Raw genomic sequence first — 24,867 nt, 5'->3', positions numbered from 1 at the left:
GGCAGATGTATTGAGACCCTTTAAGGAGGGCCTGTGAAATTGGATAAGTAAGAATTCTACTCAGTGAAAATGTCTCTTTTCCCCCCGAGTTGTAAAAGTAACACCTGACTTTATATGTATATATACAGCATCTGCAGAAATGCAAAGATACATTTTTTTAAAAAGCAAGAAAAGAAACTAAAATCATCTCATAATCTTCTCTCCTATTAATGCTTTCTGATCATTTTTTCCATTTATTAATGAAAAGTTCTTTCCCAATAGAAATAAATAAAATATTTATTTCTAATATTTACCAGTAGTGTTATCTTATGACTCTCAGGTGGTAAACACCCAGGTGCGACAATTCTCTTTTTTTTTAATGTCCTACTTTTATTTTAAGTTCAGGGGTACATGTGCAGGTGTGTTATATACGTACGTGTGTGCCATGTGTGCCATGGTGGTTTGCTGCACAGATCATCCCATCACCCAGGTATCAAGCATCCACTAGCTATTTTTCCTGATCCTTTCCCACCCCTTGCCCTCCGACGGGCCCCAGTGTATGTTGTTCCCCACCATGTGTCCATGTGTTCTCATCATTTAGCTCTCACTTATAAGTGAGAACATAGGTATTTCATTTCCTGTTCCTGCATTAGTTTGCTAAGGATAATGGACTCCAGCTCCACCCATGTCCCTGTAAAGGACATGATCTTGTTCCTTTTTATGGCTCCATAGTATTCCATGGTGTATATGTACCACATTTTCTTTACCCAGTCTATCATTGATGGGCATTTAGGTTGATTCCATGTCTTTGCTGTTGTGAATAGTGCTCCAGTGAATATGTGTCTTCATAATAGAAAAATCTATTTTCCTTTGGGTATGTACCCAGCAATGGAATCACTGGGTTGAATGGTATTTCTGTCTTCAGCTATTTGAAGACTCACCACACAATTTTCCGCAATGGCTGAGCTAATTTACACTCCTACCAACAGTGTATAAGCATTTCTTTTTCTCCACAATCTCATCAGCACCTGTTATTTTTTAGCTTTTTAATAATAGCCATCCTGACTGGTGTGAGATGGTATCTCATTGTGGTTTTGATTTGCATTTTGCTAATAATCTGCGATGTTGAGCTTTTTTTTCACGTTCATTGGCTGCATGTATGTCTTCTTTTGAAAAGTGTCTTTTCATGTCTTTTGCCCACTTTTTAATGCGGTTGTTTTTCTCTTGTAAATATGTTTAAGTACCTTGTAGAGTCTGGATAATAGAGCTTTGTCAGATGGGTAGATTTCAAAAATTTGTCCCTTTCTGTAGGTTGTCTGTTTACTCTGTTGATAATTTCTTTTGCTGTGCAGAAGCTCTTTAGTTAATTAGATCCCATTTGTCAATTTTTGCTTTTGTTGTATTGCTTTTGGCATCTTCCTCATGAAATCATTACCCATGCCTATGTCTTGAATGGTATTGCTTAGGTTTTCTTCTAGGGTTTTTATAGTTTTGGGTTTTACATTTAAAATCTTTAATCCAGCTTGAGTTGATTTTTTTGTATATGGTATAAGGAAGGGGTCCAGTTTCAGTTTTCTACATATGGCTAGCCAGTTCTCCCCACACCATTTATTGAGTAGGGAATGCTTTCCCTATTGCTTGTTTCTGTCAGCTTTGTTGAAGATCAGATAGTTATAGGTGTGTGGCCTTATTTCTGGGTTTTCTATTCTGTTAGATTGATCTGTATGTCTGTTGTTGTCCAGTACCATGTTGTTTTGATTACTGTAGCCTTGTAGTATAGTTTGAAGTCAGGTAGCCTGATGCCTCCAGCTTTGTTCTTTTTGCTTAGGATTGCCTTGTCTATTCAGCTCTTTTTTTGTTCCACATGAATTTTAAAATAGTTTTTCCTAATTCTGTGAAGAATGTCAATGGTAGTTTAATGGGAATAGCATTGAATCTATAAATTACTTTGGGCAGGATACCCATTTTCACAATATTGATTCCTCCTCTCTGTATTAGTTTGTTTTCATGCTGCTGATAAAGACATACTCGAGAATGGGCAGTTTACAAAGGAAAGAAATTTAATGGAGAACTCATAGTACCATGTGGCTAGGGAAGCCTCACAATCATGGCAGAAGGCAAGGAAGAGCAAGTCAAATCTTACTTAGATGGTGGCAGGCAAAAAGAGCTTGTGCAGGGCAACTCCCATTTTTAAAACTATCAGATCTTGTGAGACCCATTCACTATCATGAGAAGAGAATGGGAAAGACCCGCCCCCATGATTCAATCGTCTCCCACTGGGTCCCTCCCACAACATGTGGGAATTATGGGAACTACAAGATGAGATTTGGGTGGGGACAAAGAGCCAAACCATATCACTATCCATGAGCATGGGATGTTTTTCCATCTGTTTGTGTCCTCTATGATTTCTTTGAACAGTTACTTGTAGTTCTCCTTGAAGAGGTCCTTCACTTTCCTTGTTAACTGTATTCCTAGTTATTTTATTATTTTTGTAGCAATTGTGAATGGGAGTTCATTTGTGATTTGGCTCTCAGCTTGCCTATTGTTTGTGTATAGGAATACTAGTGATTTTTGCACAGTGACTTTGTATCCTGAGACTTTGCTGAAGTTGTTTATCAGCTTAAAAAGCCTTTGGGCTGAGATGATGGGGTTTTCTAGAGGTAGGATCATGTCATCTGCAAACAAGGTTAATTTAGCTTCCTCTCTTCCTATTTAAATATGCTTTACTTCTTTGTCTTGCCTGATTGCCCTGGCCAGAACTTCCAATACTATGTTGAATAGGGATGGCGAGACAGGGCAAACTTCTCTTGTGCTGGTTTTCAAGGAGAATACTTCTAGGATTTGCCCATTCAGTATGATATTGGTTGTGGGTTTGCCATATATGACTTTTATTATTTTGAGGTATGTTCCTCTAAAATCTAGTTTATTGAGAGTTTTTAAATGAAGGAAAGTTGAATTTTATCTAAGGCCTTTTCTGCATTTATTGAGACAATTATGTGGTTTTTGTCTTTAGTTCTGTTTATGTGATGAATTACGTTTATTAATTTGTGTATGCTGAACCAGTCTTGCATCCCAGGGATGAAGCCTCCTTGATCATGGTGGATAAGCTTTTTGATATGCTGCTGGATTCAGTTTTGCCAGTATTTTGTTTTCAGTTTTTCAGAATAGTTTCAGTAGGAATGATACCAGCTCTTCTATGTACATCTGGTATAATTCAGCTGTGAATCTGCCTGGTCCCAGACTTTTTTGGTTGGTAGGCTATTTATTACTGTCTCAATTTCAGAACTCATTATTGGTCTATTCAGGGATTCAATTTCTTTCTGGTTCATTCTTGGGAGGGTGTATGTGTCCAGGAATTTATTCATTTATTCTAAATTTTCTATTTTATGTGCATAGAGGTGTTTATAATATCCTCTGATAGTTGTTTTTATTTCTGTAGGGTCAGTGGTAATATCCCCCTTATCATTTCTGATTGTGTTTTTTGAATCTTCTCTCTTTTCTTCTTTGTTAGTCTAGCTAGTGGTCTATCTATTTTATTAATTTTTCAAAAAATCAGCTCCTGGATTTGTTGATCTCTTGAAGGGTTTTTCGTATCTCTGTGAAAGAGATAGAAATATCTTTTGTGTTTCTATCTCCTTCAGTTCAGCTCTAATCTTGGTTATTTCTTCTCTTCTGCTAGCTTTGGGGTTTGTTTGCTCTTGGTTCGCTAGTCCTTTTAGTGATGTTAGGTTGTTAACTTGAGATCTTTCTAGCTTTTTGATGTGGGCATTTGGTGATATAAATTTACCTCTTTTCACTGCTTTAGCTAAGTCTCAGAGATTCTGGTACTTTCTATCTTTGTTCTCATTGGTTTCAAAGAAACCTTCTTGATTTCTACCTTAATTTCATTATTTACCCCAAATTCATTCAGGGGCAGGTTGTTCAATTTCCATGTAGTTGTATGGTTTTAAGTAAATTTCTTAATCTTGAGTTCTAATATGATTGTGCTGTGATCCAGGAGACTGCTTGTTATGATTTCAGTTCTTTTGCATTTGCTGAGGAGTGTTTTACTTTCAGTTATGTGATCAATTTTTGAGTAAGTGCTATGTGGCAATGAGAAGAATGTATATTCTTTTGTTTTGGTGTGAAGAGTTCTGTAGCTATCTATCAGGTCCACCTGATCCAGAGCTGAGTTCAGGTCCTGAAAATCCTTGTTATTTTCTGTCTTGATGATCTGTTTAATATTGTCAGTAGGGTGTTAAAGTATCCCACTACTACTGTGTGGGATTTGAAGTCTCTTTGAAGTTTTCTAAGAACTTGCTTTATGAATCTGGGTGCTCCGGTATTTGGTGCCTATATATTTAGGGTAGTTAGCTCTATGCTCAATATATATAAACCCCCTACCCTTATGTAGTGCCCTTCTTTGTCTTTTTTAAAAATTTTTGTTGGTTTAAATCCTGTTTTGTCAGAAACTAAGATTACAACCCCAGCTTTTTTATTTTTTCCTCCATCCTTTAATTTTGAGCCTGTGGTGTTCTTACCTATGAAATGGATTCCTTGAAGATAGCATCACAGTGGGTGTTGGTTCTTTATCCAGCTTGCCACTCTGTCTTTTCATTGGGGCCCATGTCATCTTCTTACATTTAACATTAGTATTGTTATGTGTGAATTTGATCCTGCCACCTGATGCTAGCTGGTTACTTTGTAGACTTGTTTATATGGTTGTTTCATAGTGTCACTAGTCTGTGTACTTCAGTGGCTGCTAATAGTTTTTCCTTTCCATATTTAGTGTTTCCTTCAGGAGCTGTTGTAAGGCAGATGTAGTGGCAACAAATTCCCTCAGCATTTGCTTGTCTGAACAGGGTCTTATTTATTTCTCTTTCACTTATAAAGTTTAGTTTGGCTGGATATGAAATCCTGGGTTGGTATTTCCTTCCTTTAAGATAGCTGAATACTGGCCCCCTATCTCTTCTGGCTTGTAGGGTTTCCACTGAAAGGCGTATTGTTAGTCTGCTGGGTGCCCATTGTAGGTGACTTGGCCTTTCTCTCTCACTGCCCTTAACATTTTTTCTTTCATTTCGACCTTGGAGACTCTGATGATGATGTGTCTTGTGGTGATCTTCTCATGCAGTATTATAATGTGTGATATGGTTTGGCTCTGTGTCCCCACCTAAATCTCATTTTGAATTAGAATTCCCACATTTCGTGGGAGGGGCCTGGTGCAAGGTGATTGAATCATGGGGAAAAACTTCTCCCTTGCTGTTCTCATGATAGTCAGAGAGTTCACACAAGATATGGTCATTTGAAAGTGTGTGGCACTTCCCCCTTTGCTTTCTCTTTCTCCTGCTCCACCATGGGAAGATGTTCCTTGTTTCCCCTTTGCCTTCCACTATGATTGTAGGTTTCCTGAGGACTCCCAGTCATGCTTCCTGTTAAGCCTGGAGAACTGAGTCAACTAAATATCTTTTCTTCATAAATTACTCAGTTTCAGGTGGTACTTTATAGCTGTGAGAAAATGGAATAATACAGAAAATTGGTACCAGGATAGTGGGGCACTGTTATAAAGATACCTGAAAATGTAAAAGGAACTTTGGAACTGGTTAGCAAGCAGAGGTTGGAACAGTTTGGAGGAGTCAGAAGAAGACAAGAAGATGTAGGAAAGTTTATAACTCTGTAGAGATTTTTTGAATAATATTGACCAACATGGTAATAGTGATATGGACAAGAAAGTCCAGGACGAGATGTTCTCAGGTGTAGATGAAGAACTTACTGGGAACTGGAGTAAATGGTACTCTTGCTATGCTTTAGGAAAAGACTAGTGGCATTGTGCCCCCACTCTAGGGATCTGTGGAACTTTGAACTCGAGAGAGATGATTTAGTGTATCTGGCAGAAGAAATTTCTAAGCAGTAAAGCATTCAAGATGTGGCCTGGATGCTTGTAACTGTGTACAGTTATATGCGCTCACAAAGAGATGCTCTGAAATTGGAAGTTCCGTTTAAAAGGTAAGCAGAGCATAAAAGTTTGGAAAATTTGCAGCCTGACTATATGGCAGAGAAGAAAAAACCATTTTCTGGGAGAAATTAAAGCTGCTTGCAGAAATTTACATAAGTAAAGAGGAGCCAAATGTTAATAGCCAAGATAATGGGGCAAATGCCCCCAGTCCATGTCACAGACCTTCGTGACAGCCCCTCCCATCCCAGTCCTGGAGGCTTAAGAGGAAAAAATGATTTCATAGGCCAGGCTCAGGGCCCTGCTGCTCGTTGCAGCCTTGGGACATGGCGCCCTGTGTCCCAGCTGCTCCAGCTCAAGCCGTGGCTAAAAAGGGCCAGGATACAGCTTGGGCCATTGCTTCAGAGGGTGCAAGCCCCCCAAGCCTTGGTGGTTTCTATGTGGTGTTGGGTCTGCAGGCACACAGAAGGTAAGAGTTGAGATTTGGGAACCTCCACTTAGATTTCAGAGGATTTATGGAAACAAATGGATGTCCAGGCAGAAGTCTGCTGTAGGTGCAGAGCCCTCATGGAGAGCTTGTATAAAGGCAGTACAGAGAGGAAATGTGGGGTTGGAATCCCCACACAGAGTCTCCACTAAGACACTGCCTAGTGGAGCTGTGAGAAGAAGGCTACCATCCTCCAAACCCCAGAATGAGAGATCCAACAATAGTTTGCACTGTCTGCACCTGGAAAAGCTGCAGACACACAATGACAGCCTGTGAAAGCAGCCAAGAAGCCTGTACCCTGTAGAGCCACAGGGGTTGAGATGCCCAAGGCCTTGGGAGCCCATCCCTGGCATCAATGTGGCCTTGATGTGAGGCATGGAGTCAAAGGAGATTATTTTGTAACTATAAGATTTAAAGACTCCCCTGCTGGGTTTCAGAATTGCATGGGGCCTGCAGCACCTTTATTTTGGCCAATTCCTCCCATTTGGAATGGGAGTATTTACCCAATGACTGTGCTCCCATTGTATTTTGGAAGTAACTAAGTATATTCCTCCTGTCTATGAGCCTCTTTTTGATTTTACAGGCTCATAAACAGAAGGGACATACTTTGTTTCAGATGAGACTTTGGAATGTGGACTTTTGAGTTAATGTTGGAATGAGTTAAGACATTGGGGGACTGTTGGAAAGGCATGACTGGTTTTGAAATGTGAGAAGGACATGAGATTTGGGAGGGGCTGGGATGGAATGAAATGACTGTGCTCTGTGACCCCACCCAAATCTCATTTCAAATTGTAATCCTCATGTGTTTGGGGAGGGATCTGGTGGGAGGTAATTCAGTTATGGGGGTGGACTCCCACCTTGCTATTCTTGTGATAGTGAGTGAGTTCTCATGAGAGCTGGTTATGTGAAAGTGTGTGGCACTTCCCCCTTCACTCTCTCTTTCTCCTGCTCTGCCATGGGAAGATGCTTCCCCTTCACCTTCTGCCATGATAGTAAGCTTCCTGAGGCCTCCCAGTCATGCTTTCTATTAAGCCTGCAGAACTGTGAGTCAATTAAACCTCTTTTCTTCATAAATTACTCAGTCTCAGGTAGTTCTCTATAGCAGTGTGAAAACGAATTAATATACTGGGGTTCTCCGTATTTCCTGAATTTGAATGTTGGCCTGTCTAACCGGATTGGGGAAGTGCTCCTGGATGATATCCTGAAATATGTTTTCTAAATTGGTTCCATTCTCCCTGTCTCTTTCAGGTACCCCAATCAGTTGTAGATTTGGTATCTTTTCATAATCCTATATTTCATGGAGATTTTGTTCATGCCTTTTCATTCTTTTTTCCTATTACTGTCTGCCTGTCTTATTTCAGAAAGACAGTCTTTGAGCTCTGAGATTCTTTACTCAACTTGCCTGTTCTGCTTTAATACTTATGATTGCATTGTGAAGTTCTTATATGGTGTTTTTCACCTCTATTGGGTCAGTTATTTTCCTCTCTATACTGGCTGTTTTTGCTGTCAGCTTCTGCATTGTTTTATTATGATTATTAGCTTCTTTGCATGGAGTTACAACATGCTCCTTTAACTCAGCGAAGTTTGTTTTTATCCATATTCTGAAGCCTACTTCTGTCATTTTAGCCATCTCAGCCTCAGCCCAGTTCTGAACCCTTGCTGGAGAGGTGTTGCAGTCATTTGGAGGAAAGGGGGCACTCTGCCTCATTGAGTTTTCAGCATTTTTGCACTGATTCTTTCTCATCTTTATTAGCTTATCTACCTTTGATCTATGAGGTTTCTGCCCTTTGGATGGGGTTATTGTGTTTCTTTTTTGTTGTTGTTTTTGTTTCTTTGTTTGTTTTTCTTTTAACAGTCTGGCCACTCTTCTCCAGGGCTACCGCAGTTTGCTTGGAGTCTGCTCCAGACCATAGACACCTCAGTTTTTGCAGTACCTGGAGGTATCACCAGCGAAGATTGTGAAACAGCAAAGATGGCAGTCTGCCCTTTCCTCTGGGAGCTCCATCCTAGGGGGGTATAGAACTGTTGCTGGCCTGAATACACCTGCATGAGGTGGCTGAAGACTCCAGTTGGTAGGTCTCACCAGTCAGGAGGAATGGGATCAGGGACCCCCTTAAAAAAGTAGTCTGGCTGTGTTTCGGTAGAGCAGCTTTGCTGTGTTGGGGGATCCTTTTAGTTCCCAATTGGTTTGGACTCTCCAAGGACCACAGGCTAGACCAGCTGAGACATCTAAACAGCAAAGGTGGTGGCCCACCTTGCCCTCCAGGCACTCCATCCCAGGGATAAATTAGAACTCTGTAGCCATTAGAACAGGGGGAGAGATGGCTGGAGGCCCTGGCTGGGAGGGCCTTCCCCGTGAGGAGGAATGGGTCAGGGTCCCCTTTAAAGAAACAGTCTGGCCACACCTAAACAGAATAGCCTAGCCCTGCTGGGGAACCGCCTCTGTCCTGATTCACTTGAACTCTCCAAAACCTGTAGGCTGGAACAGCCAAGTCACCCAAACAGCAAAGGTAGTGGCCTGCCCCTCTCCCAGAGCATTCCATCCCAGGGGGAAATCAAAACTCTGTCTATATAATATAGGTAAGGGTGGCTGGAAGCCCTGGCTGGGAGCTCTTGCCCAGTAAGGAGGAATGGACTGGGGTCTTGTTTAAAGAAGCAGTGTGGCCATGTTTTGGTGAAGCAGCTGTGCTCTGATGGGCAGTTTCTTCCTTGTTCAGACTGTTTGAACTCTCTAAAGCCTGCAGGCTGGAATGGATGAGCTGTCCAAACAACAAAGATGGCAGCCCACCCCTCCCTGTTGGGCACTCCTTTCTAGGGAGAGATCAGAGTTCTGCCTATAAAATGCAGGCAGAAGTGACTGGAGGCCCTGGATGGGAAGTCCTGCCCAGTAATGAGGAATGGATAAAGATTTCTCTTAAGGAAGCAGTCTGGCCACATTTTGGTAAAGCATCTGTGCTGTGTTTGGGGATCCCTTTCTCGTCCGGATCTTTGGACTCTCCAAAGGCTGGCTGAGTTGTCCAAATGGCAAAGCCCCTGGCAGCTTCGTCCCATGTCAGGCAGGCATTACGCTGTTGCCAGTGGCTGGCTGGAATTCCAAGCCAGTGGGTTTTATCTTGGGAGGTGCCATGGAAGTGGGGCCTGCAGACTGACGCTGCTTAGTCCCCTGGATTCAGCTCCCTTTCTAGGGGTATGTCCCAACCTCCTGCCTTGCCTGAGATGCCCTCACCTTTCTTGGGGATCCTAGGGCTGGAGTATGTAAAGCTCCTGGGTCTCTGTATGTGCCTGAGCACCAGTTCTGCCTAGACTCCACACAGCTCTGTGTGTTGGACCATCTTGGCACCCTCCTTAATAATTCTCAACTGGTTTGTGGATGTATCTTCTCAAGGGTGCTGGTAAAATGTGAGCAATATATCGAAGTGAATTGGGTGTGGTATGATAGTGTATTCACTCTAATGGTTGACATGTCCCCTGAAATAAGGGGAAAAACAAGGAGTAACTTGCTGACACTGAGAGGAAAGAGAGGTGGAATAATCAAGTGTGTGCCTGCTTTCTGGAATATTCTCTAGGGTATAAGAGAATGTTGTCTTTTGAGTATCTAAGAAAGCATTAACAAATCAGTTGACATATCTACAGTGAAAAAAATAATAACCTCATGTTGAAGAGTGACCCAGAAAAAGTGCAAAATGGTGAATGGTTTTTAAACATTCAGAGATACAGTTCTTCCTCAAAAGAGATGTGTTGTTATTAATAGTAATTTTTTTCAGAGTTTTTTTTTTTTTTTAAGTTTTAGTCCCTTATTAGTACATCACCAAAATTTATAGGGTTCACAGTCATTGAACACAAGATTGGGAATCTCTATTCTAAGGAGTCAGGGAGAGTGTATTAGTCAGCTCGAGCTGCCACAACAAAATGCCACAGATTGGGTGTCTTAAACAACAGATTTTTTTTTTTTTCTCACCATTTTGGAGACTGAAATTATGATGCCAACAGGGTTGGTTTCTGATGGGGCCTCTCTTCCTGGCTTGACAACTGCCTCCTCCTCACTTTGTCCTCATGTGGTCTCTTCTCTGTGGAGAAAGTGAGAGAAGGAGAGAGAGAGTGAGAAAACGAGAGAGAGAGCAAGCTCTGGTGTCTCTTCCTCTTCTTATAAGGACGTCAGTCCTATCAGATTAGGGAGCTAGCCTTGAGACCTTATTTAACGTTAGACCTCTTTAAAGATCTAAATCCAAATACTGTCTCAGTGGAGGTTGGATTTTGACAGGTGAACTTTGGAGCCACTCAGTTCAGTCTCTAACAGAGAGCAAGTGATTTTTGCGCATTGCTGAGTAGGTGAGGTTTATACTAGCCCTAGTATTGGGGACGTTTTTTCTTTCCACATGGACAAGAACATTGAGATGGAAAAATCAGAACCATGTTTTGGGAATGGCAAGTAGGGTTTACGTTTAGCTGGAACACAAGATTTATGGAGGGAGAGATTTAGAATATTAGTTAGAAAAGACATGTTGAGGCGAAGTTGTAGAGTCTTGGAAAAGCAGGATGGGGATGTATCACTTGATTTGGGAGGACAGCTAAGAGTCGCTAATGAGTTTTGAGCTGAGGAATAACATGAAACGAAGCTGTGCTATAGACCGGTCACATTGGTGAAGGATGGACTGAAAGACGAAGGAGTAAGATGGAGGCAAGGAGCCCAGGTAGGAGGCAACATGGTGTGGTTGTTGAGAGCACTGACACCACACCCAGGCTGTCTGGGCTTAAACACGAGTTGTGCCACTTATATAAATCAATAACTTTAGACAAATGTCTTTATTTTTCTGAGCTTTTGGTTCTTTGTAAGTAATATGTGCTGATGAATGTGTTAAGAGTGTTAGATGAGTCAATATCTGTAGGGTGCTTAGAAAAATACCTTGCATGCAATGCTACGCAATTGTTTTCTTGTGCAGTGAAGGTGGGAAAACACTAGAGAAAAATTCAAAATCAACACTTTCTTCTTTCCTTGACTAACCTTAAAATAACAGTTTATCACTTATTAACTTCTGTGGTTTCTACTACATTTATATCTCATGCCTACTTTTGTAAACAATTAGATTTTCACTCAGCCTGCCTCACTCTGCCTTTTCTGACCCTGCCAAAAGATACCAAAATACCCCACCAGTATTCAGAACGCCTACAAGCAATCAATAAATCCTTTGCTTCTAAAAGATGCAGCTGTTCTAAAAGTTTACATCTGGACTAAGTAAGGTATGTAAATAGAAAGTCAGAACTATGCTGAAAATCTCATTTTTCTGCATTCAACTTGAACAACCAGACTGTAATGAACCAAAACACCATAAAGTCTGTGTAGAAATATAAATACACGCATGGTGTATGCAAGACAAGCCCACAGGGGCAATATTATTGTGATTAAAATATGGCTAGGTTGAATTTCTTCACTAGGTTTTCAAAGGCATACAAAATTATGTTTTTATGTATCCAATGCTGTATTCCATGCTGCTTGGTGGATGGTATTTGGACTCAGTTTGAGTTAGTCTATGTTTTGGATGAATTATGCAAAATCCCCAAATCATATGTTTTGTAAACATAAGAAAGGAAGTGATTCCAATGGATAGGAAAAGTTGTTCCAAATTGGAAAAATGGAAAATCAGGGCCAGATGGAAATGTGTTGGAAGGCTTAAAAGCAATAGCATTGTGAACAGTAAGCATGCATCCCCTCTTATGCCTTGAAGTGAAGGAAAACCTTATTACCGATTCCTGGGAACTGACGTAGTGGCCATTGTTGTTGTTGTTCCCTCATTATTCATTATTTCATGAAGTATTTACTATTGAGAACTTACTGTGTGCCATGTCCTGGGATTTCTCAGGAAATCCACATTCTGGTGATTATTCATTATTTCATCAAGTATTTATTATTGAGAACTTACTGTGTACCATGTCCTGGGATTTCTCGGGAAATCCATATACTGGTGATTATTCATTATTTCATCAAGTATTTATTATTGAGAACTTACTGTGTGCCATGTGCTGGGATTTTTCAGGAAACCCATATTCTGGTGAATCACAGGAACATATAGCTAGAAGGAGCCTTTGGTTATATAATTGTACTCCATGACTTCACGAATGGGGAAATTGAGGCCTAACTCCAGTCAATCATATTGTCAGAAATACGCTTCAAGTTCCCTGACTGCATTCCAATGCCCTGTTTGCCACCCAACATTGGCACTTAAGGGAGACCCTTGGGCATTCCTTAAATTGCTCATTGTGCAAAGGTGGAGAGAACAAATGAAAGGCCAGATAAGCCATTGGAGATGACCAATGGTGTCACAACTATTTCTTCTTTGGGGGACAGGGTCACTTTTCGCTGTCCTTCATATAGCATGTACTGCTCATGTGTTCCTTGGTAGTAAGTGGGAGACAAAGAGGAATTAGGATCCGGGTTCTGTTACATCTGAGATCTTCCACCCATTATAGCTAACAGATAAGAAAACAAAGAACTTTGTGTGTAAAGAGATCTAGATGCCAATCCCCCTTTTAGCAGTTTTTAGTGTTTGTAATTACCTGCCCTTTCCCTTGCAAGTATCAGGTTTTTAATTGTGTGTGCTAATATGTATTAGTGCAATATCATTGCTGTGATGTAGTAGGGGTAAGATGTTGAGCACACTGCACACTGTATATGGTAAGGCCAATAAATGGTAGTTAGCATGGTCGTTTGTCTCTGTAAACAGTGACATGTTAAACAAATGATAGTAATGTACTACTACTGTACATTAGTTAGAGTACATCATAGTCCCTGCCCTCCAGCAGGTGAGATTGACAAATGTATGACTAAAGAGCAGATTATAATGGCATTTTAATAAAAGTACCCAATGTCTTGAAATAAAGGAGCAAGAGAGGCTAATTTAACTTTCTCCTAGTCCCCAGTCATGGTCTATTTCCTATTGAAGATGGAATTGAGTAAGTGTTTTCAATTTTTTAAAAAAAAAAGGTAATTTAGTGGGTTGAATGTGAGAATTTATTTTAGGCAAAGTGAACAGTTTGGAAAGAGGTTCAACAAATATTGAGTCCTTTTTTCTACTCTAACATTGTTAATATGATAATGTCTGCTATCCTGAGCTAAGGAAGCCAGAGAAAATAATACCTTTTTATTGAAATTTAAATTGGTTGAAGGGGGAGAAAGAAATCAGTGTGTGAGATGTGACTTCCACAGTTGAAAACAGGCACCTGGAAATGTGGTTCTTTTAGAGGTGCAATGTTTTATGATGTTGCTGCTTCTGATAAAAAGATCAGGGAATAAACAGTATAGAATGTCGATGTTATAAAACATTCCATGTAAACTAACATCAATAGAGATGAATAGGGCTTTAACATAATTAACACCAACCTGTCTCTGTGCTGTCGTTTATTATAGAACAGACAAAAGCAATTCAACAGGCTTTTCCCAAGCAGGCCCACACAATCTTAATTAATGGGTTAATGATTTTAGCAACAACAACAAAAAGGCAAGGTAGTATAAAGTTTTATAAATGGCTTAGAAGCTGCATTCTAAATTGGAGAAAGATATTTTTATGTAACTGGCTGATATGGTTTGGATGTTTGTCCACCCAAATCTCATGTTGAAATGTAATCTCCTGTGTTGGAGTTGGAGCCTGGTAGGAGGTGTTTGGATCATGGGGGCAGATCCCTTGTGAATGGTTTGGCGCCATCCCCTGGATGATGAGAGAGTTCTCACTCTAGTCATTGCAGGAGATTTGGTTGTTTATTAGTGTGGCACCTCCCACAGCTCTCTCTCTTGCTCTTGCTCTGATCATGTGATATGCTGGCTCCCTATTGCCTTCTGCCATGATTGGAAGCTTCCTGAGGCCTCACTGTAAGCAGGTATCAGCATCAGCATCATGCTTCCTGTACAGCCTGCAGAACTGTGAAGCAGTTAAACCTCTTTTCTTTATAAATTACTCAGCCTCAGGTATTTCTTTATAGCAACCCAAGGACAAACTGGGTCAGGGAGTAGAAACCAGAGGTGTTTCTTCCCCTTTCTTGTGCTCTTTTGCCTGAACACTTCTGATGTTTTTTGTGCTTCTTATGACTTGAAAAGGAGTCAGAAGATCTGGGTTTGAGTCCTGCATTTCATTCTCTAGATGTGGGCGACTTTATTTCATTATCTATTTCAATTTTCCCATCACAAAATAAGGAAATTGTGTGAGACGAATATTGGCTTTTCAGAGTAGGTTTGCCAGAATTAGCCAAAGATATAATAAACAAAAGTAGAAAACAACACCCAGTTAAATTTAAATTCAAGTTTACCTGGGCCTCTTGGATTTTTTCTGGCAATGCTATACTCCTTTCTCCAATAAGTTTTAAATAGCCTCTGGAATCAAGAATCAAAATGTCAGCTTCTTTCTTTTCTCTAATTAATCTGCATTAGATAATTCACTTTCCAATTCCTCCAACCGTTGTTCCCAGTTAAATTTACTAAAAGTGAAATCCAGGCAATGATCCTATGGAGGAAGAAGTGAACGGAGTTGCTAAAAGTGTTACTCCAAATTCCCTACCCTGGGGAATGTCCATGCTTCTAGGACATGAGGACATGCCCTAGAAGTATGAAGAAGAATTGCTGCAAGTGTTATTCCAGTCACCTACCCTGAGGAGTGGCGTGAACAAACTGTTCTGTAAGTGTGAGGAAGGGGTCATGGCAGATCACCATATGTCATGCTTCTTAACTCATTTTAACCCACCCTTCAATTCTATGAATTAGCTTTCATTATTGTCCCTATCCCATTTTACAGATCAGGAAACTGGGACACAGAAATGAGGTGTCATTTGTCCAAGATCACATAGCCAGTAAAAGACAAAGCCAGCACCTTTACCCAGACTATCGTCTTCAGTGTCTGTGCCCTATTACTTATTACTGGAGAAAATAAAAAATTAAAAGAGGCTGGACGTGGCTCACGCCTGTAATCCCAGCACTTTGGAAGGCTGAGGTGGGTGGATTGCTTGAGGGCAGGAGCTCTCAAGCTGTTAGAGACCAGCCTGGTCAACATGGAGAAATCTCGTCTCTACTAAAAATGTAAAAAAAAAAAAAAAAAAAATTATCCAGATGTGGTGGCAGGTGCCTGTAATCCCAGCTGCTCGGGAGGCTGAGGCAGGAGAATCACTTGAACCTGGGAGGTGGAGGTTGCAGTGAGCCGAGTTTGTGCCACTGCACTCCGGCCTGGGTGACAGAGTGAGACTTTGTCTCTAAAAAAAAAAAAAAAAGTAAAGAGGACACTGAAAACTGTGTAAGGTTGAAAAGTGAACAAGGCAATTCTATCTACCTTACAGGATATGTGGTACCTATACCCATGGCATATGTATGCATGGTGTTCCATATATATTAGGCCTATTTTATATAGATAAAATAAGCATTGGGTAGTAGGTTAGTATTTTCTTTAGTATCTTCCTCTTTGTATTCCTTCCATTGTTGGCTTTTCTCTTTTTGTTGTGGCTGTCACATAAAGACCAATTCAATGCATCATTTAGCAAACTGTTGCTGAGTGAATATCACATTCCAAGCACTGTTTTAGGTCCGCAAAATACAAACATGTATAGGACAGGGTTCTTTAATAATACGGTTGATGATTCACTCTGTGGGGGAGTGGTTGAGAGGAAGAGCAGAAATATCAGGCAACCTTTATTTGGGAAGTGGGGAGGCAAAGAGTGCATGTAACATATTAAAAAGTGTTTTCTAAACAAAGATCTTGTTTTAAAGCACTCTTGGAAGAAGTGTCTCAACAAGGAAAGTAGCAATTAGAATAATAAAAATAAACAATAATAAGAAGAAACTAATATAGTTTGGGAAATAGGGTATATTAGTTAGAATTTAGGTCCAGTTAGGTATAAAATTGACCCAAAGTAACAGTTGTTTATAAAAGATGTGGTAGGTAGAATAAAGTCCCCTTACCCCAAATATGTCCACATCCTAATGTCTGGAACCCATAACCATGTTACCTTACATAGCAAAAGAGGCTTTGCAGATGTGATTGAGTTAAAGATTATAAGACAAAAAAATTACCATGAACTATTTGAGTGGACGAAATGTAATCACAAGAGTCTTTACATGAGAGAGGGAGGAGGTGCAGAGTCAGAAAACAAGATGTGATGTCTGAAGCAGAGGTTGCTGTAATGCAAGGAAGAGGCCGTGACCTAAGGAATGTAGGTGACTTCTACACACTGGAAAAAGCAGGGAAACAGATTCTTCCCTAGGGCCTCCAGAAAGAATGCAGTCCTGCACCTTGAATTTTGGACTTCTGACCTCCAAAACTGTTTGAAAATAAATTCAAGTTGTTTTAAGCTGGTAATATTGTGGTAATTTGTTACAGGAGCAATAGAAAAAATAGAAAATAGAATACACTAGATAAAGTATTTCTCCCTCACATACGAATCTAGCGGTAGGTGGTCCTGGGCTGGTGTGAGAGTTTCGCTCCACCAGTTGCCAAGAATGTTGGCTGTTTATGTCTTATTAATCTCTCCTTCTAAAGGTGTTGCTCTCATCTATGGTCCAAATGTCCCACAACCACACACATGATTCAGACAGCTGTATGGAAGAAAAATGAAAAATGAAAGAAAGATAATGTCTCTTTAGGAAATCTCTTTAGGAAATGCGTTTCAAAAATCACGCACATCAGTTCTCACACATTTTTGACCAGAACTTTATCACATGACCATGCCGTAAGTGAGGCTGGGAAATTTAGTCTTTGGGTACCTTTGTACCAAACTAAAAGCCAGGTTCTCTATTACTACAGGAAAAAAGGAGAATGGCTATTGAAAACAACTAAGCAGAGTCATTATTCATTTTTTTTTTTTTTAATTTCTTGAGACAGGGTCTCACACTTTCACTCAGGCGGGAGGCTCACTGCAACTTCTGCCTCTCAGGCTCAAGCAATCCTCCCACTTCAGCCTCCTGAGTAGCTGGGACAGCAGGTACGTGCCACCATGCCCAGCTAATTTTTGTATTTTTTGTAAAGATGGGATTTTGTCATGTTGCCTGGGTAGGTCTTAAACACCTGAGCTCAAGCAATCTTCCCTTCTCAAAGTGCTGGGATTATAGATATGAGCCACTGCACCCAGTATACTCCTATTTTTTTTTTTTTTCTTTTTGAGACAGAGTCTCACTCTGTCGCCCAGGCTGGAGTGCAGTGGCGCAATATCGGCTCTCTGCAAGCTCCGCCTCCTGGGTTTGTGCCATTCTCCTGCCTCAACCTCCCAAGTAACTGGGACTATAGGTACTCGCCACCACACCTGGCTAATTTTTTGTGTTTTTAGTAGGGACGGGGTTTCACCGTGTTAGCCAGGATAGTCTTGATCTCCTGACCTTGTGATCCGCCCGTCTTGGCCTGCCGAAGTGCTGGGATTACAGATGTGAGCCACCGCACCTGGCCTACTCCTCTTAATAAAAGAAAAAAGGTATAAAGTAATTTATGCCATAGATTATTAATGATACCAACAAAGCTTGTAGAGGACTAAGAGAGATAAAAGATACATGGAAGCATTGTCTGCTAGAGGAAAAGAAATACATATTAACTTTTAAAATATTGATGGTTTAAGTGTAGCTATGTGTCTTAATAACTTAAGATAACCCCAAGATATTAAAAGTAGAATGCATAACTTCTAAGCAACGAGAAGGAAATTTGATCTATCTAATGAAAGTTGAGAGGAAAAAAGGGGACAAATAAAAGTTTTGTAAATGGAAACACAAAATGTGGTAGAAATAATTTCTAACAAAGGAGGAATTACAAAAAATATAAATGAATTATTTCACAAATCAAAATCAAAAGCAGATCCTTTCAGACTGGATTAAAAACAAGATCCACACTTATGTTATCTGCATAAGCTGCATTTAAACAAAAGCTTACAGAAAGATTAAAAATAAGGATATAAAATGACATCAGATGAATATGATCAGATAGCAAATTAAAATAGCAGTTTCAAAATTGGCTCCATTAGAAATGGAGATAAGTTATTACTGTCAAAAATCGTAGATTGAATATATTGGCAACATAAGCAATATATCAGTGTATGTTATGTTTTAAATACATAAAGCAAGAATGACAGAACTGTGGTGAAATAAAGGCAAATGAATAGCTGAGTTAGAGAGTCTTTAAAAACTGTTAGTGTAAACAGATAAAAAAGAAAAAGCAAGGACATAAAAGATATAAACAAGAACATTTAGAAGGAAATCTGGTGCTTTAAATAAATATTTAAGAATAACAATTAAATACATTTTCCACTGAAGAAGCTAAGGTGAAAGCTCTCTACAACAATTACACAACACTGATGAAAGAAATCAGAGATGACACAAACAAATGGAAAAACATTCCATGCTCATGTATAAGAAGAATCAATATTGTTAAAATAGCTTTACTTCCCAAAGCAATTTACAGAATCGATGCTTTTTCTATCAAACTATGAATGTCATTTTTCACCGAATTAGAAAAGAAACTATTCTAAAATTTGTGTGGAACCAAAAAAGAGCCTGAATAGACAAAGCAATCCTAAGCAAAAAGAACAAAGCTGGAGGCATCACACTATCAAACTTCAAACTATATTACAAGGCTATGGTAACCAAACAGCATGGTACTGGTATAAAAACAGACACACAGACCAATGGAACAGGGTTGAGAACCCAGAAATAAAGCCACACACCTACAACCATATGATATTTGACAAAGATCAACAATAACAATCAATAAGGAAAGGACTTCTTACTTAATAAATGGTACTGGGATAACTGGCTAGTCATATGCAGAAGATTAAAACTGAACCCCTACCTTTCACCATACGCAAAAATTAACTCAAATGGATTAAAGACTTAAATGTAAGACCTCAAACTGTAAAAACCTAGAAGCAAAGCTAGAAAATATCATTCTGTATGTCACCTTGGAAAATAATCTATGACTAAGTCCCCAAAAACAATTGCAACAAAAACAAAAATTGACAAATGTGACCTAATTAAGCTAAAGGGCTTCTGCACAGCAAAAGAAACTGTTAATAAACAGACATCATACAGAATGGGAGAAAATATTGGCACACTATGCATCTGACATATATCTACTATCTAGAATCTATAAGGAACTTAATCCAGCAAGCAAAAACCAAGTAATCCCATTAAAATGGGCAAATGACATGAATAGACACTTCTCAAAATAAGACATACATGTGACCAACAAATATATTTAAAAGTACAACATCACTATTCGTTAGAGTGAATCAAAAACTACAATGAGATACCAACTCATACCAGTCAGAATGGTCATTATTTTTTTTTTTTTTTTTTTTTTTTTTTTTTGAGACGGAGTCTCGCTCTGTCGCCCAGGCTGCAGTGCAGTGGCGCGATCTCGGCTCACTGCAAGCTCCGCCTCCCGGGTTCACGCCATTCTCCTGCCTCAGCCTCCCGAGTAGCTGGGACTACAGGCGCCCACAACCGCGCCCGGCTAATTTTTTGTATTTTTAGTAGAGACGGGGTTTCACCGTGGTCTCGATCTCCTGACCTTGTGATCCGCCCGCCTCGGCCTCCCAAAGTGCTGGGATTACAGGCGTGAGCCACCGCGCCCGGCTCAGAATGGTCATTATTAAAAAGTCAAAAAATAACAGATGTTAGAGAAGTTGCAGAGAAAAGGAAACACTTATACACTATTAGTGGGAATGTAAATTAGTGCATCTAGTGTAGAAAGTGGTTTTGAGGTTTCTCAAAGAACTTAAAACAGAACTACTATTCTACCCAGCAATCCCCTTACTGGGTCTATACCCAGAGGAAAGTAAATTGTTCTACCAAAAAGAAAAATGCACTTGTATGTTCATTGAAGCACTATTCACAATAGCGAAGACATGGAATCAATCTAGATGCCCATTACTAGTGGATTGGATAAAGAAAATGTGGTCTGTATACACCATGGAATATTATGCACCTATGAAAAAGAACAAAATCATGTCCTTTGCAGCAACATGGATGGTCATTATCTTAAGTGAATTAATGAAGGAACAGAAAAACACATACTGCATGTTCTCATTTATAAGTGGGAGCTAAACATTGAGTACACACAGATACAAAGATGGGAACAATAAACACTGAGGACCATGAAAGAGAGGAGGGTAGAATGGGACGAGGGTTGAGAAACTACTATTGTAAAACTAGTACCGTTGGGTACTATGCTCACTACTTGGGTGACAGGATCATTTGTACACCAAATCTCAGTGTCATGCAATTTACACATGCAAGAAAACTGCACATGTACCCCATGAACCTAAAATAAAAATTACAAAAACCCCACAAATATATGTAAAAAGTTAAGGGAATGGACGCCCATGAAGTTGAGATAAGTTATAGGAGATAAGGATGTTATAATTGCTTGTATATGTAAAAATATAAAAAGAGCAACAACATAATAGTATCCCAGACAGGAGGAATAATAAAATAATAAAGAAAACATAAAATTCAAGAAATAAGAAATAATAACACTATATGCATGAAAACAAACAAATAAGTTTGAATTCTTTGGAAAGATGAGTAACATATACAGATATCTGGTAATACTGATAACAAAAAGTTGAAAATTAGCAAAATATAGAATAAAAAAGGTGACGTAAATTTAGATGCAATGTACAGATGGATAATTATAGATGTAATGAAGATTATAAAGACAATAAATACTATTAATGAGATCTATAAACTAATAAAACTAAACGAAACCAAATAAGTTTTTTAAATTCCAGAATCAGCAGAAGAAGAAATAAAAAATGTGAAAGTCTAAAAATCATAAGATAAACTGAAATAGTTATCAAAAAGTCCCCATTCTTAGTCCTACTCCTCCCCCACCAAAATTCCAGGCCCAAATGGTTTATAAGTGACTTCTAAAAAACAAAACAAAACAAACATTTTTAAAAACAAATCACCCTTTCCTCATACAAGTTGTCCTAGATAATAGAATAATAGAAAAGGCCAAAGTGCCTTAACCATTCTTTAATACTCATGAAACAGTAATTATTTTTACTTGATAAAAATATTGTCTCCAAAAATTACAGAACAAATTTATTTATAAATTTATATGTAAAAATTCTAAGAAAATCATTAGATCACACACTAAAATATTATTTAAGAAAAGAAAAACATCATGATGAACATGTACGATTTACCTCAGTAACATAAGGAGGATTTCATATCAGAAACTCTATCAATGTAGCAGTATTAATTTACTAGGGAAACAAATCATATGTTTAGCTCAATATAAGAAGAAAAATTATTAAATAAAATTTAATTTCTGCTTATAATACAACTTTTCACAAAATCAGGCATAAATGAGAGCCTCATTAACTAGTTAAAGGCTATATATGAAAAACTTTCAGCAAGTATTTTTTAAAGAAGAAACTTATGGTATATTTAATATTAGACAAGAAAGCATTTTGTCACCACTACTAGTTAACCTAGTACTAGAAGGACATAACCAATATAATAAAACAAGAAATACAATGAGATATCACTATTGGAAGATGAAAGAGTTTCAGATGATTTAATCATTTATGGAAACTAACAGTCTTCTACACTACTTTGTATAGAACTAGTAAGAGCATTTCTGGATAAAATATATGAAAACAATCAACAATATTTCTACCGTGTAGTAAATTAGTAAAATATATCCATCAAGTATAATATGCCAGCAAAACTTTAAGATATAAATATATTAACCTAATAAGAAGTCTAAAGATTTTTTGGAGAAATTACCATGTCTATCAAAAGGTACACAAGATCTGAATGAATACAGAGATAAACCATGTTCATGGATGGGGCAACTTAACATTTTAAAGATGTCAAATTTCCCCAAATTTGGGACACATTTAAAGCAGTGTGTAGAGGGAAATTTATAGCACTAAATGCCTACAAGAAAAAGCAGGAAAGATCTAAAATTGACATCCTAACATCACAATTAAAAGAACTAGAGAAGCAAGAGCAAACACATTCAAAAGCTAGCAGAAGGCAAGAAATAACTAAGATCAGAGCAGAACTGAAGGAGATAGAGACACAAAAAACCCTTCAAAAAAATGAATGAATCCAGGAGCTGGTTTTTTGAAAAGACCAACAAAATTGATAGACTGCTAGCAAGACTAATAGAGAAAAAAAGAGAGAAGAATCAAATAGATGCAATAAAAAATGATAAAGGGGATATCACCACTGACCTCATAGAAATACAAACTACCATCAGAGAATACTGTAAACACCTCTACACAAATAAACTAGAAAACCTAGAAGAAATGGATAAATTCCTGGACACGTACAGTCTCTGAAGACTAAACCAGGAAGAAGTTGAATCCCTGAATAGACCAGTAGTAGGCTCTGAAATTGAGTAAATAATTAATAGCCTATCAACCAAAAAAAGTCCAGGACCAGATGGATTCACAGCTGAATTCTACCAGAGGTACAAGGAGGAGCTGGTACCATTCCTTCTGAAACTATTCCAATCGATAGAAAAAGAGAGAATCCTCCCTAACTCATTTTATGAGGCCAACATCATCCTGATACCAAAGCCTGGCAGAGACACAAGAAAAAAGAGAATTTTAGACCAATATCCCTGATGAACATCAATGCAAAAATCCTCAATAAAATACTGGCAAACCGAATACAGCAGCATATCAAAAAGCTTATCCACCATGATCAAGTGGGCTTCACCCCTGGGATGCAAGGCTGGTTCAACATATGCAAATCAATAAAAGTAATCCAGAATATAAACACAACCACAGACAAAAACCACATGATTATCTCAATAGATGCAGAAAAGGCCTCTGACAAAATTCAACAGCCCTTCATGCTAAAAACTCTCAATAAATTCAGTATTGATGGAACATATCTCAAAATAATAAAAGTTATTTATGACAAACCCACAGCCAATATCATACTGAAAGGGCAAAAACTGGAAGCATTCCCCTTAAAAACTGGCACAAGACAGGGATGCCCTCTCTCACCACTCCTATTCAACATAGTGTTGGAAGTTCTGGCCAGGGCAATCAGGCAAGAGGAAGAAATAAAGGGTATTCAATTAGGAAAAGAAGAAGTCAAATTGTCCCTGTTTACAGATGATATGATTGTCTATTTAGAAAACCCCATCGTCTCAGCCCCAAATCTCCTCAAGCTGATAAGCAACTTCAGCAAAGTCTCAGGATACAAAATCAATGTGCAAAAATCACAAGCATTCTTATACACCAATAACAGACAAACAGAGAGCCAAATCATGAATGAACTCCCATTCACAATTGCTTCAAAGAGAATAAAATACCTAGGAATCCAACTTACAAGGGATGTTAAGGACCTCTTCAAGGAGAACTACAAACCACTGCTCAATGAAATACAAGAGGATACAAACAAATGGAAGAACATTCCATGCTCATGGATAGGAAGAATCAATATCGTGAAAATGGCCATACTGCTCAAGGTAATTTATAGGTTCAATGCCATCCCCATTAAGCTACCAATGACTTTCTTCACAGAATTGGAAAAAACTACTTTAAAGTTCATATGGAACCAAAAAAGAGCCTGCATTGCCAAGACAATCCTAAGTCAAAAGAACAAAGCTGGAGGCATTACGCTACCTGACTTCAAACTATACCACAAGGCTACAGTAACCAAAACAGCATAGTACTGGTACCAAAACAGAGATATAGACCAATGGAACAGAGCAGAGCCCTCAGAAATAATACCCACATCTACAACCATCTGATCTTTGACAAACCTGACAAAAACAAGAAATGGGGAAAGGATTCCCTATTTAATAAATGATGCTGGGAAAACTGGCTAGCCATAAGTAGAAAGCTGAAACTGGATCCCTTCCTTACTCTTTATACAAAAATCAATTCAAGATGGATTAGAGACTTAAAAGTTAGACTTAAAACCATAAAAACTCTAGAAGAAAACCTAGGCAGTACCTTTCAGGACATAGGCATGGGCAAGGACTTCATGTCTAAAACACCAAAAGCAATGACAACAAAAGCCAAAATTGACAAATGGGATCTAATTAAACTAAAGAGCTCTGCACAGCAAAAGAAACTACCATCAGAGTGGACAGGCAGCCTACAGAATGGGAGAAAATTTTTGCAATCTACTCATCTGACAAAGGGCTAATATCCAGAACCTACAAAGAACTCAAACAAATTTACAAGAAAAAAACAACCCCATCAAAAAGTGGGCAAAGGATATGAACAGACACTTCTCACAAGAAGACATTCATGCAGCCAACAGACACATGAAAACATGCTCATCATCACCAGTCATCAGAGAAATGCAAATCGAAACCACAATGAGATACCATCTCACACCAGTTAGAATGGTAATCATTAAAAAGTCAGGAAACAACAGGTGCTGGAGAGGATGTGGAGAAATAGGAACACTTTTACACTGTTGGTGGGACTGTAAACTAGTTCAACCATTGTGGAAGACAGTGTGGTGATTCCTCAAGGATCT

At 38.9% G+C, this 24,867-nt stretch overlaps 1 protein-coding gene and 1 long non-coding RNA gene across 3 annotated transcripts in view; one reads left to right on the top strand and one right to left on the bottom strand.

Annotated features, from left to right (window-relative positions):
• The window catches only part of LOC144338995 (uncharacterized), a 35,227-nt gene extending 24,762 nt beyond the window's left edge, over positions 1–10,465 (bottom strand). Inside the window, exon 1 of the long non-coding RNA XR_013413516.1 lies at positions 10,354–10,465. This is a non-coding gene — a long non-coding RNA (uncharacterized LOC144338995). The remainder of the gene's footprint in view (positions 1–10,353) is intronic.
• TPRG1 (tumor protein p63 regulated 1) overlaps positions 1–24,867 on the top strand; it is a 365,690-nt gene that overhangs the window by 55,534 nt on the left and 285,289 nt on the right. The gene's annotated exons all lie outside the window — the stretch shown is intronic.

This window comes from Macaca mulatta, chromosome 2 (genome assembly GCF_049350105.2).
Source record: "Macaca mulatta isolate MMU2019108-1 chromosome 2, T2T-MMU8v2.0, whole genome shotgun sequence".
Lineage (NCBI taxonomy): Eukaryota > Metazoa > Chordata > Mammalia > Primates > Cercopithecidae > Macaca > Macaca mulatta.
Note: the sequence above shows the minus strand (reverse complement) of the source record. Positions and strands in the feature narration are given on the sequence as shown.